This window comes from Myotis lucifugus, unplaced genomic scaffold (assembly GCF_000147115.1).
Source record: "Myotis lucifugus unplaced genomic scaffold, Myoluc2.0 scaffold_158, whole genome shotgun sequence".
Lineage (NCBI taxonomy): Eukaryota > Metazoa > Chordata > Mammalia > Chiroptera > Vespertilionidae > Myotis > Myotis lucifugus.
Genome location: NW_005871206.1, coordinates 2,277,936 through 2,286,578, shown reverse-complemented (window position 1 = coordinate 2,286,578; position 8,643 = coordinate 2,277,936).

The following is an 8,643-nucleotide window of genomic DNA, read 5'->3' as shown; positions in this document are numbered from 1 at the left end:
CACAATGTCTTCTACTTCCAGCCCTAGTTATATACACTGCCTACATCTTTTTTTCTCAGTAGGACACATAGCCAATGAAATGGTCATCTCCAGGCCTGAGTCTTCCGTGAGCCCTCAGAAAGGAGGCTGATTCCAACATACGTACAGTCATGGGCTTGCTTTGGACCCTAAGGGAGAAAGCCAAGTGAGACAAACAAAAACCTCCTCTGAGACCTTCCTCCTACAGTTTCTGAGGGGAGAAGGTGAAGGGGACATGGGATCACCTCTCAAGACCTCCAAGAGGTGCAGTGGAAAGAGGGGCTTTGATATGATAAAGTGCCTGTGATACTTTAGAATATACATTAGAATATTGGGCTTTAGTTAATTTCCCATCTGACAGTGTGCGGCCTGGCTGCTGCTGTGGAGACGATGGGAAGTGGGCTTCTGCTCAAGGCCTTTCAATTAGAATTAAAAAATCTATAAAAAAAACAACAACACATGGATTTAGGTGAAGCTAGGAAAACACATTTTAAGTTGGTAAGCAGTTACTGCATCTATTAAGGTGGGAGATCTGAATAATCCTTTAGACTGTTTTTAGGTTAGAGCAGCGGTTCTCAACCTGTGGATCGTGACCCCTTTGGCGGTCGAACGACCCTTTCACCGGGGTCGCCTAACTCTATCAAATGATAAAGTACCTTCACTCTATCATTTGCCCCTTTAATAGCAATAGGATGCTATTAAACAAGCCCAGCTCAGCTCAGCCCATGATGTCAGTGTTCAGCTTACCCCAACCTCAATGCCAGAAAGTAAAACTCAAAGTACCTTTAATCACTTCCCCAATTACCTCATTCTAAGCTCTTACCTCGCCCTTCCTTGGCCATATACCTTCTGAAAACAGTGCCTTTGATTAAAACTCCCAACTGCTGTTGCTTTGTGCCATCTGCCTCCTTTGCTTACTTGTTTCCTATGTCTATGTTTCTAGGAGTCTAATTGTGATTAAATTATAGAGTATACTAATAGGGGGGTAGGAACTCAGCTAATGGCTCACTGTTCCACTAGGCAACAATTGTAGTAATCACCAAGCTAAAGGCTCCCATGCATTAGCTAGAGCTTGCTGGGTTTCCTGGCCTATGCTTCCTCCACACCCCTGTCTGAGCGAGTGAATATAGTTCACAGGGCACATTAAAAAACCAGAGGCAAGAGAAGATGAAAACAACATTATCGAAAGAATAAGGGGCACAGCAAGAAAACTCAGGAATAAGAATTTGAGTCACAGCAAAAGTAGAAGCAAAGAGAGCTGGGTTCACTATTTCAAAAAATATATTGGAAAATGAAACTAAGTAATTACATAATGTATTAAAGGGGCTTTAACTTGGGTTTTCTGGGATGTGATGAAGTTGGGGTAGTACTGGTCCTTCACTCACTGTCTCCAGCTTGGGCCTGACAAAGAGCACATGTGAAATAAACGTGAGGCTCTGCAGACAGAGCAAGTCCACACCACAGACATTCCAAACAGACACAGGCCTTCAGCACCACAATTCCATCCAGGAAATTGTACTCATGTTGGGATAGAAGAAAACCAACATGATGTGAGCCTTGACCTCAAGGTCTACACAGTTCAGGATGGGATACTAAAATCAGGTCTACCTATAAGTACCTATTCCTGACACTTGTGACCCACTTCTCTATTTAGAAAGCACCTCACAGGATCTTGGCTGTGAGGAACATAGGGATTATTATTCTACAGATATGGAAAGCAAGTCTCAGAGAAGTAACTTGCTCAAGATCATGTATGGCCCAAGTTCCTGAATTCCTTTGGCTCTTGCCTCTTCCTGCAGGGAGCCCCCAGAATGTCTCAGTCTGCTCTTGAAGAAGTCTGCCCCCTGCCACTGCTCCTCCACCTCACACTACATCCTGGAGATGCCAGAAAGCAGGGAGGGACAGCAACTCCCCTCTGGAGTTAGAGTGCCACACAGGGTTGCCTCAAGGCTTTACATAATTTGATTGAAACACTGAATCCCTCTACCCGCCCCCTCTTTAATTAGAGCCCCCCTCTCACTAGAATCCAGATTTGTATCTAAAAGATGTGGGGCCTGGGGAATAAATCCAGTATCTTATGCTTGAAAAATAGAAGTAAATGTCATATTAATGCTCAGGATTCACACAGGAGCATTTTGGTTCACGAGGCGTCTTAAAATGAAATCAAATGTTGACATAGAAGTTTCAGCTGAATCACAATAAATATCAAATGTCAAAGTGAAGCGCTAGACCAGGATTTGCAAAGTAAGTGGCAGAGAATATTTAAGGTACAGAAGAGATGAAGGTCAGATTTTAGATGAGAAATCTTTGGAGAATGCTGTGCTAGGAGTTCCATTCCACCCCTACCTCAGGGTGTCAAGCCTGAGAAATCAAAATGACAAGAGGCACGGCAGAGTAGAGGGTTACACTTGGGAAGTAACTATACTCAGAGTTGTTGAGGCAAAGTTGAGAGCCATGAGGTTTGGCCTGGAATAGCCAAGAAGGGCAAAAAGATATTTCAGCCAAGAGAAGCTGGAGGCATGAGGTATGGAGGAAGAAGTAGTCGATGAGCCAGAGGAGTCACCCATGAGAATGCAGGTGAGAGGTCCCCAGTAACAGGTGTTCTGGACCAAAGCGTTTGTGTTCCCCCAAATTCATATGTCGAAATCTTACCCCCCAATGTGATGGTATTAGCAGGTGGGACCTTTGGTGATTAGGTCATGAGGGTGGAGCCCTCATGAATGGGGTTAGTGTCCTCATAAGAGACCAGAGAGCTTGCTGGCTGTCTTTCTGCCCTGTGAAGATACAATGAGACTAGTCAGCAGTCTGCAACCCAGGAGAGAGCTCTCACCAAAATCCATCCATGCTGGCACCCTGATCTCAGAACTGTGATAAATTCCTGCTGACTATCAACCACCCAGTCTGTGTTACTTTGTTATAACTGCCTGAACTGATTATGATGGGGGTGGTGTATAAAGTACCCATGAAAGTGTCAGCTTTAAAAACCTACCCAGTTCTGAGAACATCAATGCCAAATCCCCACGTCAGGACCAATTAAGTGGGAATGTTCCTGCTTCTTCCCACTCCCAAATCAGAAGCAACAGAAACCACCATTAAAAAGATGGGAGAGGAGGGAGTAACAAACATTTTAATTGCTGTGTTTTGTCTGTATTCAGCATTAGGAGGTAAAATATAAAATCCTAGGACTTCTAGCACACACCTTCCCCAATAGTGTCCTCACTGGCCTCCCTGCCTTGCCCCTTCCTCAAGTATGAATCTCCTGGACTCCCTGTTGTTACCTTTGGGCTCTCTCCAATCTTGGGCAGTGCCTTTCTTCCAACAACCTTTTTTTGTTCTGTAGCGATGCTGCTCTGTTTACTGGCATTCCTGAAGATGCTCTGCACTTTCCTCCTTACCTGTTTACACCCTCCCCCAGTCTTAGCCAGGTCGGGCAGAGCTGTGAGCAGTAGCCTGAAACTCTTCAGATCAGTGACCTTCAGGAAGCTGCCTCACTCTCTTGGCCTCTTTCCTTCTGTCATAAAATTATTAGACTGGATGATTTTTAAAATTTTTTTCCAGTTCAAAGTTCAGTGATTCTCACATTAACCCTGCTTTTAAGCAAACCTCTGTCTCTCGGGTAATTCCCAGGGCCAAAGGATCTAAATTTGATGACATATGATGACATCTCTTCTGTTACCCTTTACATTCATTTTCTCTCCTTTGGCCCTAGACAGAGCTAGGATTGCTGGGCTTCTATGAGCATCTCTACCAGCAAAAGAAACTTCACTCTTTTTTTTTCTCTTAGTATCTTCTGAGTCCCAGAATGTGTGTTTTTATGGCAACAACTTGACTTGAGGCCCTGCTTCAAATGGCTCGAGTATTTTAAAGGTGCTGCTGTCCAAGCTTTAGCTGGATACAGAAGGCTCTGGGTTCATCTGGGGCCACAGAACAAGTTTCTAAAGGAGAGTAAGGGCAAAGAGCTAGTTGCAATATTTTCAAAACCTAAACCAGACTGAAATTTCATCACTTAGGAGTGGCTGCAGACTCCTGCATTCCAAGAACTTGGCCAAGAGATGTTAGGATTACCTGCTTATCTGCTACTGGGTGACTGTTTTGGTCTCACTCTGGTATCAAGGGTCAAAATGTCTATCCTCCTTCCCAGTCATAAGCCTATCTGAGAACCCTGTTCAGATGAACATGGGATCATCAGAGTGGACATCAAAATAGCTGTTTTATTAACTGGTTGCCTTGAGCTAGACTCTTAACCTCTCTGTGTCTCTGTTTATTATTTATAAAAATAGAGGCCCAGTGCATGAAATTCATGCACGGGAGGGTGGTGTCCCTCAGCCTGGCCTGCACCCTCTCCAAACTGGGACTCCTCGGGGGACATTCCTCTCATAATCCGGGACCTTTGGTTCCTAACTACTCGCCTGCCTGCCTGCCTGATTGCCCCTAACCACCTCTGCCTGCCTGCCTGATTGCCCCTAACTGCCTCTGCCTGCCGGCCTGATTGCCCCCTAACTGCTCCCCTGCCTGCCTGATTGCTGCCTAAGTGCCCTCCCCTGCCAGCCTGATCGCCCCCCAACTTCTTGCTCCCCCGCCGGCCTGATTGCCCCTAACTGCCTCTGCCTCGGTCCCCACCACCATGGCTTTGTCTGAAAGGAAGTTGGATGCCTGGAAGATGTCCAGTCGACCCAGTCTAATTAGCATATTACCCTTTTGTTAATATAGATGGGAGGTAACAATAGGGTTGTCATGAGGATTAAATAAAATCATGCACGGGAAACTTTGAGCACTATACTTGGCTCTAGTGATTCACTTTATGAATAACCATACACAAAGTTTCATGGTCACCTGGCTTTAGCCTCTGGAGAGTGGGGTTGAGTAATGAGAGGACACAGAAAAAGAACTCATGCTTTCAACATGAGTTCCAAAGATCTGCCTCCAGCACCACTGGAAGATTATGATAATCAAAACCAATGCATCAAAATTACTGTTTACAAAAAAAAATAACATGAGAAAGATTTCATCATTACAATTTTAATGATAAGAAAAGTAAAGTTCAAAAAGCTTACCACTAGGATACTACTGGTCTCTAAAGTTGGATGTATGCACTAGGTGATATGTGATACTATCTATATCTATATCTACATATTCCTCATCCGAGGATATGTTTTTATTGATTTTAGAGAGGAAGAGAGAGAGAAACATCAATGTGAGAGAGAAACATCCATAGATAAGTGCCCTGACCAGGAATCAAACCTGCAATCTTGTGGTGTATGGGATGATGCTACAATTAACTTAGCCACCTGACCAGGGTGCTATATATTTTTAAATCAAATATCTTATTATGTACACAATGTAACAGTTTAGAAGTCATGTATCTTTTAAAAATGTACATATGTGAGGGGTTTGTGCTCAAATGTTTTCTTAATAATATGAATGGTCAGGAAAATTTGCAGCAGCGGTTCTCAACCTGTGGGTCGCGACCCCTTTGGGGGTCGAATGACCCTTTCACAGGGGTTGCCTAAGACCATCAGAAAACACATATATAATTACATATTGTTTTTGTGATTAATCACTATGCTTTAATTATGTTCAATTTGTAACAATGAAATTGGGGGTTACCACAACATGAGGAACTGTATTAAAGGGTCTTGGCATTTGGAAGGTTGAGAACCACTGGTTTGCAGGCTACTGTGATAGACCAAGGGAAATTGTCCTGGGCAGGTGTCATGTTTCTTTAACTCTGTACCCCTGATGTCCAGCCTAGGGCCTGGCATAGTGGGAGTACTCAATAAATGTTCTGAATGAGAACGAGTACACAAACAGATGAATTGATGAGTAAAAGGACATTAATTTAGATGTCCACCTTAATATAACTAATAAGTGGAACTGTGAGGATTCAAATTCAGATCTGTTTAACTCCAAAGTCTGTACTTTTCCAATAGGCTGCTGCTGGGCACACCAAACAAATTAGCAAGGGGAACCTGAGATGTTTTCCCAACTAGTTGGTTGTTAAAAAAACACACAGATAAGCCCCAAGCAACAGAGAAAAGCATTACATTAATTAGGAGGTTTATATCATCCTGTCAGCTTTTCCACACGGAAAACATTCTTCAGAAACGTAGAAAGACAAAAGGGCTAACCCATTTCCTCCAGCTATTTGTTTGGGTAGCACTAAAGGCTGTGTGGCCAGGGACACTTTTGTTTCCCAACTCTTTTTCAGCATAGGCCATATCTCCCCCATCAAAAGAACCCCAAAACAACTTAATTTAGGCAAGAACTTCAACATTCTTTTCCACTAAGTTATCTATCCACAATATTAAGTTAGTCACAAGACAGACTATCTTGAGTTTCATTTCTTATCCCTTCCTTCAAAGAAGAGTATAACGGAACAACATTTGAACCTTAAATGTTGAAAATCCAAGGACATTAGGTGATCAGAGCCTGAATAGGAACCACTGTTAATTAAGAACCTTCATGTGCAGGCCTCTCTACTACCAGTTGATTTCCACATGTTATTTCATTTAATCTCCACAACTCCAAAAGTACTCTTATCCACATTTTAAGGATGAAGAAATAGAAGCTTATGCAGGTTAAGGAAGTTGTGCAAGATCATACAGCTAGGATAAGGGATTTAAACCAAAACCCATCTTGTTCAAAGCCCCTCTTTCCACTGCACCAGATTTCCAGATTCCAGAATAATATGTACAGTGCCTCTGCTGATGCATGGTTGCTAATATGTAATATAAACAGATAAAGCTTTATTTCTTTATTAAACCACTGAGATTTGGGAGGCTGTTTATTATTACAGCCTTGCCTAAGAAAAGTTGGTTAGTATAGGTATTTTTTAAAAAACATATTTTTATTGATTTCAGAGAGGAAGGGAGGAGAGAGAGATAGAAATATCAATGATGAGAGAGAATCATTGATGGGCTGCCTCCTGCACACCCCACACTGGGGGATCGAGCCCACAACCCAGGCATGTTCTCTGACTGGGAATCGAACTGGTTAATAGGTCAACGCTTAACCATTGAACCATGTCAGCCAGGCAGTATAAGTATTTTTAACTATTTGCTGTTTATAGTGGTGTAAACTTTGGAAACTGCTTTAGTAATTTGTTATGGTGCAAAATATACTTAGAGCCTCTATTACTTTATACCATCTCAAAACAAGTTCTTACTTTTATTTAAGGCAAAGCCTCAAAAATTATTGAAACACTGTAGGGAAGATTGACTCTGTTGGGGCATGGCTTTGGCATTCAAATAGTTGAATACAAATTGTTGCATAAACATCTAGAAAAATGTATTTTTCTTAAGTGCAGTAGAGAATTTTAAGAGCACATTGTCAGATGGGAAATTAACTAAAGCCCCAATATTCTAATGCATATTTGTAAACTAAGAACTTATAAGAATCTCCAGAATTGTGACTTGATAAAGCATTATTAACAGAAATGTCCATATTTTTAAAAAAACCTGGATTTAGCTGGCTGGTGTTGCTCAGTGGTTGAGCATGGATTTAGGAACCAGGAGGTCACAGTTTGATTCCCTGTCAGGGCACATGCCCGGGTTGCGGGCTCCATCCCCTGTAGGGGGCATGCAGGAGGCAGCCAACTCATCATTCTCTCTCATCATGGATGTTTCTATCTCTCTCCCCCTCACCGTTCCTCTCGAAATCAATAAAAATCTATAAAAAAACAACACCACATGGATTTAGGTGAAGCTAGGAAAACACATTTTAAGTTGGTAAGCAGTTACTGTATCTATTAAGGTGGGAGATCTGAATAATCCTTTAGACTGTTTTTAGGTTAGGGCAGTGGTTCTCAACCTGTGGGTCGCGACCCCTTTGGCGGTCGAACAACCCTTTCACAGGGGTCGCCTAAGACCATCCTGCATATCAGATATTTACATTACGATTCATAACAGTAGCAACATTACAGTTATGAAGTAGCAACGAAAATAATTTTATGGTTGGGTCACAACATGAGGAACTGTATTTAAAGGGCCAGAAGGTTGAGAACCACTGGGTTAGGGGCTCACTAATTGCACAAATTTATTTATTTATTTTTTAAAATATATTTTATTGATTTTTTACAGAGAGAAAGGGAGAGGGATAGAGAGAAACATTGATGAGAGAGTAACATCGATCAGCTGCCTCCTGCACACTCCCTAACTGGGGATGTGCCCGCAACCAAGGTACATGCCCTTGACCAGAATCAAACCTGGGACCCTTGAGTCCGCAGACTGACGCTCTATCCACTGAGCCAAACCAGTTAGGGCTAGTTGCACAAATTTAAAGCAACACTCATTGGGGACTCTTTCCCCCTCCCCACATGGGAGTCTGTGCTGTGAGATTCTTTCCTCTTCCCCACGTGGGAGTCTGTACTTGTTCTTAATAAATTTCCACCTTTACCATATAAATAAATAAATAAATAAATCCTATATAATAAAGAGGTAATATGCAAATTAACCCTCATGTCCCTCACAAGGATGGCTGCCTATGACCAGGTTGGCAGGGGGGTTAGTGAGGGGACGGACCAAACGACTGAACAGCAAGCTGGCACGGGGCAACCAGGCCAGTGGGGGAGGCTGTAAGGGGGTGGACCAGACCGGGAGGGGGGCATTTTGGAGGGGACCAGGGCCA